General features: G+C 35.1%; 1 protein-coding gene across 9 annotated transcripts in view; it reads right to left on the bottom strand.

Moving 5' to 3' along the window:
• Window positions 1-12,776, bottom strand: part of mag (myelin associated glycoprotein) — a 35,491-nt gene that overhangs the window by 21,861 nt on the left and 854 nt on the right. For 3 of the 9 annotated variants that reach the window (XM_065280766.2, XM_065280763.2, XM_065280768.2), the window contains exon 1: window positions 7,644-8,038. The exons of the other annotated variants lie outside the window; for them this stretch is intronic. The gene's annotated coding sequence lies outside the window, so the exon portion shown is untranslated. Of the gene's footprint in view, window positions 1-7,643; window positions 8,039-12,776 lie in introns of those variants that run through there. 9 annotated transcript variants of the gene reach the window in all.

Below are 12,776 nucleotides of genomic sequence, written 5' to 3'. Positions count from 1 at the left end.
ATAGACCCTGTTTACCGATTTTGCGTTTGTTTATTTTTTCTTTATCAATTAAAAGTGCTTTATACTCAAAAATAAAAATTTGAAACAACTGCTGATGTCACTGAGCACTCACTGGCTATTGGCTAATATTGGTGTGATGCCGAATATGATGCAGTTCCTGATCAATAAAATCAAGTCAGGGACTAAATATTTTTCATTGAATAATCTGTTTTACTCATAAACTGAAAAAGAAATAATTAAATAATTACAATTAGCATTGACTTTAATGACATCAGTTTTTCTCTTCAATATGCAAAGATAGAATAAATGATTTTCAAAACAACAAAATAATATTAATAAATTGCAGCATTTCTACCATTGGGCAAGTAGTCAAACATGATGAACCCCCAAGTTTCATGACTAACCAAAGGCAAAGTATTATTAATGAAAACCCTGAGTTACTTTAAGAATGACCCTGGGTAATTAATTTTACAAAAGTGTAAAAAGCCCTTAACTCTAGGACCAAAATCAGAGAGTTAGTCAACAGTGATGGACATTTGCCATTGGGACTTCCATCACTGATGACAAAAGGGGTGGGTTGAACAACCGGACAACAGGGAGCCTGTGCAAGCTCAGGACGTACAACATGCCACAACACCCCACACACACACACACACGCTACAACACACGCATAAAAAGTCTAACACAGGCTGACACACTCTCCCTTACAAAATTAACTATGGTTTATGTTACTACGAATACAACCAATTAACCAAATTATTTATGGCTTTACTACAGTAACCATATTTTTTGTAGTAAAACCACACTGTGAATTGTTTTTTAAATTTAATGAAATTACATGAAGTTCAACTTTCTTAACTAATGAGGAGTTGCAAAAAATAAAAATAAAATTAAGTTGAAATAACTCAACCTAATGCATCTTTATTTTTATAATTCTCACAGTCAAGAACGTTTAAATAAATTCTAAATTCAAGTTGATTAAAGGGGACATTTCACAAGACTTTTTTAAGATGTAAAATAAATCTGTGAAGTTATTGTAGCTCAAAATACCAGATAATTTATTATAGCATGTTAACCTATCCCACTCTGCGGCTATTTGGGGATTTCCCCCTGGATTTGGCCTTTCCAAATTCAAAAGCTTCCCAGACCCACGTGGAGTGGTGTACATACAAAAGTATGTGTTGTCAGTCCTCTAATAAACACAAAAATAAAAAGGCGCTTTTTGATTCTTTTTTTCTAAAGTCTGTATTTGAAAGTGCATAACTCTGGCCCTGTGTGCTCCAGAAACCGTCTGACAACAAGGAAAAAGGAAATTTGTCATGATGAATGCAAAAAATATTCTATGTAAATTAAGTGTAAATAACTTTCTTACAGTAAAATGTATGTAAAAGCAAAAAATAAACATTCTAAGCTTTTAAACAGTATCACATATGGATGGGTACTGGGTCCATGACAAACCATTAAATATTTATTTAAATAATTAATAATATTTTTTAATAATAATATTTATAATAAATATTAAAGGAATATTTTGGACCATTTTCTATCACAGTCAACTATTTTTTATCTCTCTCTCTTTCTCTTTGCACTAAATGGCAGTACCGTGTTTGGATAGTGCAGATTAAGGGGCGGTATTGTCCCCTTCTGACATCACAAGGGGAGCCAATAGTCAATTAACTATTTTTTCACGCGCTTCAGATATTGGTTTACCAAAACTAGGTTACTGGGTTGATCTTTTTCACATTTTCTGGGTTGATAGAAGCGCTTGAGACCCAATTATAGCACTTCAACATGGAAAAAGTCAGATTTTTATGGTATGTCCCCTTTAAACGTAATAATTTGACATTTTGGTCGGTCCTCACTCTCTAGCACCTCTTTAAAGGGCTGTCTGAGGGTTAAGACTTGGATGTAGGGTTGGGTTTAGGGTAAGTGTTAGGGTTAGGCAGTAAGTTATGATATTTGGTGTTAGGGAAAGGGGGTAGGGATTGCATTACTGTACCTCTATGAGTGTCATCACAAGAATAATTGTATAAATGTTTGTGTGTGCAACCCATTCTCATGAAATGCGTATAAATAGCACGCAGTGTGAAAAGTCGTGCAATACATCCGCAAAATTCCAATTTTGCGTGCATATGATAAGCCAGTCCTTCCTGTTCACTTAATATGGCGCATCTTTTCTTGTCGTTTTATGTATTGGTTTCTCATAATTTTTCTGTTTTTTTAAACCATTGTCCCTTGGGTTTGGGGTTAGATTTGGGATTTGCTTTAGGTTTCTACATGTTTTTGTCTATTTTTAAACTATGGTCCCTTGGATTTGGGGTTAGATTTGTGGTTTGGGTTAGGATGTCATTTTATGTAACAAAAAGCTGTTCTAACCCCAAACCCAACCAGCAGGCATATGACCGACCTTCAACGCTGAAATATGGTTGAAATAATGTCAGTACTTGTTTCAACGTTAAAACAAAGTTGATACAACAGTTTATGCTAAACAGTTGCAAAAAGTTAATAAAATGCTTAAAAATCAACATTGAAATTTGGTCAGTTGTTTATTCAACGTTGAATCAATTTGCAAAATCAAAAGGTAATTTATTGTTGATTCAACCTTGTCCTTAACGTTGATTTAATGGTGAATCAACGTTGAAATGCCTGCTGGGAAGCAACAATGGTAAAAAAGTAAAAATAAAAGAGAAACCGATACATAAAATGACACTAAGATGCACCGTATCAAGTCAACAGGAAGGACTGGCATATCATATGCACACAAAATTGGAATTTGGTGTATGTATTGCACGACTTTTCACACAGTAGGTGTCAGAAATAACTAACTTGTAAAAATATACAGACCAGTATGCAGGTAAACACATTTACTGATAAAAATGTATACAGTATAACTTGAATGCACCTGTGAGTTGTTTTATGCATTTGGCAGCTGCTTTTATCTAAATGTAAATCTAAGACATAAAGACCAAAAACCATAAGATACTTATGAAGAGTTCAGATGCAAAACCCTCTTAAGTGCATCTGCATGTTGTCTTGTAAAAGAGCTTTTTTTATCAGTATGGATTTTGCCAACAAACTCGTATTTGTGAATGGCCTGAGGCCGGGATTAAGTGTCTTAAGTATTAAGTATTTGATAAAATTCAGTTAATATCTTTATCTCATTTTGACAGAGGTGGCATTTAGCGGCTCTGAGCTCCTCAAATGTTGAGAGGCTTAAAAAAAACAGTGCACTAAGTTTCAAACCTTTCTGATCACAGCATGCTTTGCTGTTTGCCTGCCTGTGACGTGCCTGTGTCCGCAAACCTGGGCACCCTCTAAATATACCAGAGGAGCAGATGGTGGCAAAACATGACTGCTGACCCTCCCACGCCGCATGAACAAGAACTTGTTTATGAATGTGCTTTTGATAGGGCATATTCTCAGTAGCATGCACAATTTTGGTGGGAGTGATCATAAATGCTGGCCTATGAGTCAAAACACGTTATTACATAATAAAACCATCAGTATTATGGCCAGATGTGTTTCATTTTATGGAGTAACAACTTCAGGCTAATGAATAATGACTGAATGCCAGCATTCAGAGCAGAGCTCACCAGCTCAGATATGAGCCCATCATATGAGTCAGACTGTAAACAAACAGCTCTCAAATTCTGCTCGGATCAGGGCATGTGTAACATCCATGAAACAACCAGCCCACGCCAGGGTTCACTAGGGCAATGAAAGCTTTTTGCCTATTTTTACCAAAAGGTTTTGTTAACATTATTAAAGGGCACATGTTATCTAGATAAGTCTTAGGTGTGCCTAGAATGTGTAGTTTTATCCCCACAGATCATTTATTAGCATGCCCAATATTGGAATACTTGGATGAAAGCAAAAAAGCACTGTTTTCATGTGTGTACCTTTAAATGCAAATGAGCTACAACTCCTCACTCCCGTACAAATAGACAGTGAAGGCGTCTGTTTAAAACATAGATCTGATTCCTATGAATACAGCCACAACTTTAGCCGCTTTAGCGCCACAACGTGCTAACAAACACATTTAGAAAAGCTTTTGGGTAAAATTACCCAGTCGGTCAGTGGCCATGGGCGGGGCTTTGTTTGTATGACATCACATTAACAAGAGAATCAAAACAGCATGTCTAATAAGACTGCTTTGGTTTAATGGGGATCAAAAAAGAAGACTAGGGTGGATTTTTTTCATTGTTGTTGTGTTCACACTGCCAACACACATTAATGTCCATAGGGATGTTCACAAATTAATTGATCTTCGATTAATTGTCGATAAGAATTAAATTGATAAAAATTAACGATTGTCTAATAAGCAAGATCATGCGCCGCCTGCGCAAAACACATACAGCCAGAGAAAAATATGAAGCGAGCGCACAGAAGTTAACTAGCCATGATCACAACAATGCTCGATGTCGAGCACACACCTGGGCTTTTTAACGTCATGTGAGACGAGGCTGTTTTTATCAAAACACCAACTATATTGACTCATTTTACAGTCCCACTATCATGTTATTTAGACAAAATAAAATATTTTAATTTGCGTAAGGAAGCTGGCATTTTTACGCACTTTTATGTCATTGGCTAATATATTGCCACTGCAGTAAAGGCTTATTGCACTATTTAAGTTAAAGGGGACAGAGAATGAAAAACGATTTTTACCTTGTCTTTGTTGAATAATGGTAGTCTACCCGCATTCACGAAGATACAAAAAGTGCTAGACATGTAAACATCTCAGTCTCATAGAAATTCCTCTTTTAGAATGTCAGCCAGAAAACGGCCCAATCTGAAAAACTGATGCTTATGACATCACAGGCATCTAACTGCCCCTCCACTTTAAAATAATTGGCTACATTTTTTGAGTGGCAGCAAAGTCAGCCAATCAGTAATGAGATTGCAAGTTAAGCCAGTAGGGGGAGCCAAATAGGTGCAAAACCAGTTCTTTAAAATCCCCCACCCTAATAGAGCTATCTGAGAGAGGTTTTTAGGAAGCTTCTAAGGCATTACAGACCCAAACAAAAAAATTTTTTTGTCTACATGTCACATCACAGAACAAGGATGAATACCCCGTTCAATCATTCTATGTCACCTTTAACAATTATTATACAGTTAAATTATTTAACCCATAATGAACTGACATAAACAAACAATGACCAAATGTATTTGTATTAACTAACATAACAAGGCTAAATGCTGTAAATGGGCTCATTGTAAGTTCATGTTAGCCAATGCATTTACTTATGTTAGTGAAAGTGTAACATATTCATTATTAAATTTAAACAAATCAACTGGACTGTAACCATAGCATTTATTTTAAATGCAAAACTACTTTAATTGATGAACCAGTTGTTACCAAAAGTCTGTGTTGAATGCATGTCATAGGTTTTAGAGTTTTAATTTATAGGTATATTTAAGTCTTATTTACTGCTTATACTCAATATAAGGTATAACATGCATAAATTTATGTATAATATCCACAATTTTTTGGTCCTCCTAGTTTGGAGTATTACATGGCTATAGGCTGCTCATGGGACAGATGGTATTCTCAGTAGTCTACCTTCACTACACAGCAGCTTCCTGCCAACATTTCGGACTAAAGACGGCAGGCCCAGGTCCAATTCAGTAAGTGTATGCCCACTCTTCCTATAGCACATACTCTTAAAAGAGACTCGGTGTTACACTTCATGCTTCATGTAAAAACAGTGGCACATTTGACATAATGATTCATTAGTTATTTTAAAATAAAGGCCATGTTTCCCAGGAAACTGACTCATATGACCAACTAAAGGATGTAGAATTTTTAAAGGTGACATAGAATGATTGAACGGGGTATTTATCCTTGTTCTGTATTGTGACATGTAGACAAAATGTTTTTTGTTTGGGTCTGTAATGCCTTAGAAGCTTCCTAAAAACCTCTCTCAGATAGCTCTATTAGGGTGGGTGATTTTAAACAAGTGGTTTTGCACCTATTTGGCTCCTCTACTGGCTTAACTTGCAATCTCATTACTGATTGGCTGACTTTGCTGCCACTCAAAAAATGTAGCCAATTATTTTAAAGTGGAGGGGCAGGGAGATGCCTGTGATGTCATAAGCATCAGTTTTTCAGATTGGGCCGTTTTCTGGCTGACATTTCTAAAAGAGGAATTTCTATGAGACTGAGATGTTTAGCATGTCTAGCATTTTTGTGAATGCGGGTAGACTACCATTATTCAACAAAGACAAGGTAAAAATGGTTTTTCATTCTCTGTCCCCTTTAAAGGACAGTTCAACTAAAAACACAACCAAACAAATGTCCTCATATGTGAAATTCAAGTCTCATAATCCAATGATAAATTTAAAAGCATCAAAGTTTGATTTCACATTGATTTTAATCTTTGGCGTGACTTTAACTTAAAGATATCAAGGTTATATTTTCACAGAATGTTCTTTACATTATGTAAGATGAATTTATGTAGAAAACTGGCTTTTACACGGTCACAAATATATTCACTGCATTTGCTCTATTAAAGAGCACCTATTGTTTGATTCACGATTTATCATTTCCTTTGGTGTGTAAGTGTGTGCATGTTAACGATTTGCAAAAAGTACAAACCCCAAAGTAAACAATGATGCGAGTTATTGTTTCCAACGTAAATCTCTTTTCTTGGACTACAACAAACACATGGATTGTAGGCAATAGTTTACTTCCTGGGATTGGTGATGTAGATAAGACCGACATTATCATAATTCCTCCCGCTTCGGACTCACAGCCTGTAAGTTAACTCCTGTTAGCATTGCATTGTGAGCGAATCTTTCAAACATGGTAAGCAGCGTCACATTTCCGGTGGCCGTCAAAGGTATTCAGACCAATCGATGAGCTTTGTACAAAATCAGTGCAGAAAGTTTTTAGAAAGACAGGGATATCTGGAGCTACAAAAATGTACGGTTTGAGGAAAATAATGTGTTTTTTTAACCCTAAACCATTCAAACACATTGTTTTATACCAAATAGACAAAATAACATTGTTTTTTAACATTAAAAATAGGTGCTCTTTAAAAATCATGAAGTTTGAGTTACCTAGCAAATCCAACTTCATGTCAAAATCTGGCTAACCTAAAGCATAATGACATTTAGCTCTACTAAGCAATTTAAGTGAATGAATGAAGTGTAATAAATATGTAATAGCATAAATAAATGTAAATATTTGGCAGTATGTGTTTCTGTAGCTCAGTTGCATTGCATGAGCAGTTGTGTTTACACCACATACTGATAAAATGCATCTTAAATGCACTGTAAATTGCTTCGAATACAAATTTCTGTCAAATGCATTTAAAGTACTGTAAATCTTGTGTGACACATCATCATGCAACCAGCATCCTTACCTGACCATCTAACTGTTCATCTTTTCACTTATTTTGTTATCATGACATCTAGACACACATGCAAATAACATCTAACAACAGAATAAGAATCAAATGTACAGCAGTATACAGTTATAGCCTACTGTAACAACAGCACTGTTTCACTTCATTCTCTGCCTTATCTATATACCCAAAACAAGACATTTGAAATACACTGACAAATGAACAAAAAATGTAATTGGTAACCTTTAAAAGTCACCAGTTTCTAGGAATGTGTCTAATATGCATCCGACTCACCAAGCTCCAACAAATGCCAACAAACAGATCCACGCTGTTTCTCCTCACCAAAGCAAACCATTAATCAGCAGAGAAAACCGTAGTATGACACACAACTCACACACAATAAACACACACACACACGGATGGGATGGAGGCCGCTCTTGACACTTTCTGTACCATGCCCCAGGCGAGATGGGCGGAGGGGGAGAAGGAGGTGGGGTGGTTTTTCTCCTTTTAACTCCTCCGTTCTATATGGAAATGTCAGAAGCTCAGAGCAGGGAGCATTGTTCCATCTACTCTGACCATTCATGAAGCACTCCACTCGACCCACAATGCACTGCACTGTTCCTACTGGTCCTGAGTACATGGATGTTTAGAGCACGTAGGTCAATCCAACCACACACACACGCTTAGAAAGAGAAGAAAATATGTGCATCATTTACACTGGGTGGTATGAGGGGAATGTAAGCATTTTGATTAGAGGCATGCGTGAAGTGTGCCATCGAGAGAGAGAGAGAGATCGAGAGAGAGAGAGAGAGAGAGAGAGAGAGAGAGAGAGAGAGCAAATGTACATCATAAAGATTAGCTTCACCGTATAGCATTTTTGAGTTCGGATAAACTTTGTAAAAGTTTTAAGTAAACTTATAAAAATAAATATGATGAAAGGGTCCATAGTAAAACCAATTTTGGTCAAAAAATGGTCCCAAGCTGTCATGGGGCAGTGCCCCAAGGCTCTGCTGATTTTGCCAAGTGGGACAACATTTCAATCAGATTTTAAAAATATGTTTACAGTTTGTTTTAAGCTTACAACCAGGATTAGCTGCTTCTAGATCAGTGGTTCTCAAACTTTTTCGGAGTTCTCCCCCCCACTTGTGTAGGGTGCATCCCTTCGTGGCCCCCCAAAAATATTTATGACATAAAACATTCAAAAACTTAAAATGAATTAAACAAAACTCTTGGTTACACTGAAAAAAAAATATTCATTCAATTGACTTTTTTTTTTTTTTAAGGTAAGTGGTTGCAATTAATTTTTTAAGGTACATTGAAACAAAAAATTAGAAGAAAAAAAATTACATTAAAAAAAAACTTTTGTTAAATTATAAATAATAAATTGATTGCAACCTAAGCCTTATATTTTAAGGTTTAATTAAACATATTTTATGATAAATTAATGTATTTTATAAAATGTCATTAAACTGGGGCCCCCTGGCACCATATCACAGGCCCCCAGTTTGAGAATCACTGTTCGAGATCATTGTTTTTCACTAATAATTTCCATCTGTTAGGGTTTAGTTATGGATAGGGATGGGTTTTGGGGTGGGTTTAGGTTTAGTTTTTTTTTTTTTACAAAAATTATGTCCTTGGGTCAAACCCAATATGTTGCCCTCAGGACAAAATCAGTTTGAGCGTACCCTAACCCTGAAATGTCCTAATATGTACCATTTTAGGTACAGATATGTATACATTTGGTACCAATATGTACCATTGAGGTACAAATTTAAACTTTATATGTGTACTTTTTGAAAGGGTACTGCCCCAGTGAAAGGCAGCTATAAGGACTGCTTTACGGTGCCAACCTGATGCTCGGCCTATTGAGCTTCATAAACAAACAAAATCTAGAAGGTTTTAGTGTTACCTACTGCGATAAATTATTATTTTTTAATTAATTTTAATTTAAAGGGACAGTTCACCCAAAAATGAAATTTTTGTCATCATTTACTCACCCTCATGTTGTCACAAAATTGTATAAATGTCTTTGTTCTGATGAACACAAACGAAGATTTTGAAGAACGTTTGTAACCCAACCTTTCATGAGCCCCATTCACTTCCATAGTATTCTTTTTTCCTACTATGGTGGTGAATGGGGCTCATGATCGGTTTGGTTACAAACATTCCTCAAAATATCTTTCTTTGTGTTCATCAGAACAAAGAAATGTATACAGGTTTATAACAACATGAGATTGAGTAAATGATGACAGAATTTTCATTTATGGGTTATCCCTTTAATTACATAAGAATTCGTTTAAACTCATAAAATTGCCCCCCATAAATGGGTTGACACGCTTACTACACTACATGCTGAAATTTGGTGTTTGTTGATGTTTGTTTCAACCTATTGTTGGGTAAAATATGGACAGAGTGTGCTTTGAATTATCATAGAAACTGTCCATGAGACAACCGAGGGATGAAAACAAACCCAGCATTTTTTGTTTGTTTGATCCAAATGCAATTAATTAGCCACTTTTAAAGCTTTAAAACATTTAAGCATGTTGAGTGGCTCTTGCAAATGAAAAGTGATTTCAAACAATTATGTTTTCAGTAAATGGCACCGAGTCTCCAGCATGCTGTTCCAGTTATTACAGAAAAATAACTCAATCAGCATAGATGTAAATGTTAAACAGCCTCAAACACACTTCTGTCTAACAAACGGCACACACACACCCCTGCCCGTTGTGCTTCTGTACATAGTGGCTATTGTGTGAGCCGTCCCAAGGATAGAAGAGAACGGGCAGGCTGGAGACTGACACCACACAACACAGGGAAGTTGATGTGCACAGCTAATTGTCCAATAAATCACAACAATAACCCATTCACTGCTTACGTCTCACTGTCTTTCTCTTGTGCGCTCTCATTGGATGTTACAGTGCCATAATTAAGAAATGGAGGTATGAGAGGCTGTGCTTTATGGTATATAGGGGTGTAGCTGTTGTTGTTACCCCAGTAAATAAAAAATATATATATATATGCGACTATATTAATATATATTAGCTTTGCAATATAAACCATCACCATAACAAGTTACTGTAGATCATGCAACACTAAGGGGCTCGTCTCTATTCATTCTTGACCTAAAAGAGGGACTAATATTAAATATATACCTATATATAAGTGGATACAATGTATTAACCAATCAGCATCCAGAACGAGTACTATGCATTCATTAGAGACTTGAAATACAGACCACCGCCCACTCGCCTCTACACCCTCACCCCAGGTTGGTTTACAGTGAGTCAGGCTTTTGCTCATTAATGGTGCATCTATGATTAGACTCTATTTTAACAATTACACACACAGCCCATCCCCACCAGGCCTTTGGTTCGAGCCATGATGTCAGTGTGCCCGGAGGTCAGGGTTGCAGAAGTGGGGTGAGGGCGTTCAGTGCTGGGAAAAAGGATCCATTGTGCTTCTATTGTCTTCGGGAAGACTGACTGCATAGATGATGGTGTAGTGGAAAGGTGGATAGGGCACAAGGAATCATGGAACAGGGTGACTCTGACAATAATAAATGACTCCCGTATGAAACGGAGTCAGAAGAGACCTAAAACAACTGTTTAAGTGCTCATTAATGAGGTGTTCGTTAGAGAGACAATATACTCAAAAATATGGACATGCCATAAAAAATGCCATAATTTTACCAGATTCTACTAATAATCAAACTTTTAAAAGCTTGGATCAAATATAAATGTACACTTTTCTTAATGCACATTATTGGAAGGTTACAATAACATTAAATGACATTAACACATTTCCTTATCCCTATACAGAATGTCCCCTAATCCAACACAATCTGATTCAACGTATCAGCTTATATAGCCAAAACACAAGAAATGGGTGCATCAGATATAACAGAAATACAAAATGTGTAGTGGTGGTTAAACTTCAAACTACACTGCAAAAAATGACTTTCTTACTTAGTATTTTTTTTTTAGTACTTGTTTTCAGTAGAAATATCTAAAAATTCTTACATTTAGATGCTTTAAAAATTACCTAAGAAAATAAGTGTAGCTTATAGACAAATAATATACAATTTAAGTAAATTTAAACTTAAAACAAGCAAAAATATCAGCCAAAGCAAAATATGAGAAAAAAAATCTAAAAATAAGTTTTCTTTTTTTCTTAAACACTTAATTTAAGCAAAATTTTCTCACCCCATTGGTAGATAATTTTGCTTGTTTTAAGCACAAATCCACTTAAATTGTATAGTTTTTGATTAAAAACTAAACTTATTTTCTTAGGTCATTTTGCTCATCAAAAAATATATCTTAATTTAAGAATTTTTTGATATTTCTACTTAAAACAAAACAAAAATACTAAGTACACTGTAAAAAAATTCTGTAGAAATTACAGTATTACAAGGTATTACTGGCAACTAGCTGCCAGTAACTTACTGTAGATTTTACATTTATTTACTGGCAACAGTTTGTTCAAAGTTAAATGAACATGAAACATTTTTCGTCTTTATCTTCTACAGTAAGTTACTGGTAACCAGCTGCATAATTACAGCTAATTTTTTACAGTGTGAAAGTCATTTTTTGCAGTGTTTATGAATATCATCGCTTTACACTGTAAAATAATTGCTGTAATTACAGCTGGTTGCCAGTAACTTACTGTAGAAGATAAAGACTGAAAATGTTTCATGTTCATATAACTTTGTACAAACTGTTGCCAATAAATAACATAAATGTAAAATCTACAGTAAGTTACTGGTAACCAGCTGCATAATTACAGCTAATTTTTTACAGTGTGAAAGTCATTTTTTGCAGTGTTTGTGAATATCATCGCTTTACACTGTAAAAGAATTACTGTAATTACAGCTGGTTGCCAGTAACTTACTGTAGAAGATAAAAACTGAAAATGTTTCATGTTCATATAACTTTGAACAAACTGTTGCCAATAAATAACATAAATGTGAAATCTACAGTAAGTTACTGGCAGCTAGTTGCCAGTAATACCCAGTAATACTGTCATTTCTTTTACTTTTCATTACTTTTCATTTTTTTACAGTGATATCAGACCAATTAGAATCAACAATGTTGCTACTAATTTTGTAAGGTGATTTTTAATAAATATATGAAGTCAATTCCCCTCGATTTCACATATATTGTAAAGGAGAATAACTGCACTGTAAAAAAAAACGTATTTATGCAAGTCAATTCAACCTACTTTAAGTTTTAACTTGTGATAAGTTGACATAATTTAGAAAAACAAGTTGAAATAGTTTAACTTAATTTGTTAAGTTAAAGTAAAATAAAAATATATGTTGATTTGATATCATTTTATAGAGTGTAGCCTAATTTAGGTAATATTGTATGTTTCATAAATTTGACAACCAGAAAGTGTTTTGTAATGCAATGAAATTCATTGTTTAAA

Source organism: Paramisgurnus dabryanus, chromosome 8 (assembly GCF_030506205.2).
Source record: "Paramisgurnus dabryanus chromosome 8, PD_genome_1.1, whole genome shotgun sequence".
NCBI classification, from domain to species: Eukaryota; Metazoa; Chordata; class Actinopteri; order Cypriniformes; family Cobitidae; genus Paramisgurnus; species Paramisgurnus dabryanus.
The sequence above is the reverse complement of the archived record's forward strand: the minus strand, read 5'-3'. Positions and strand labels throughout refer to the sequence as shown.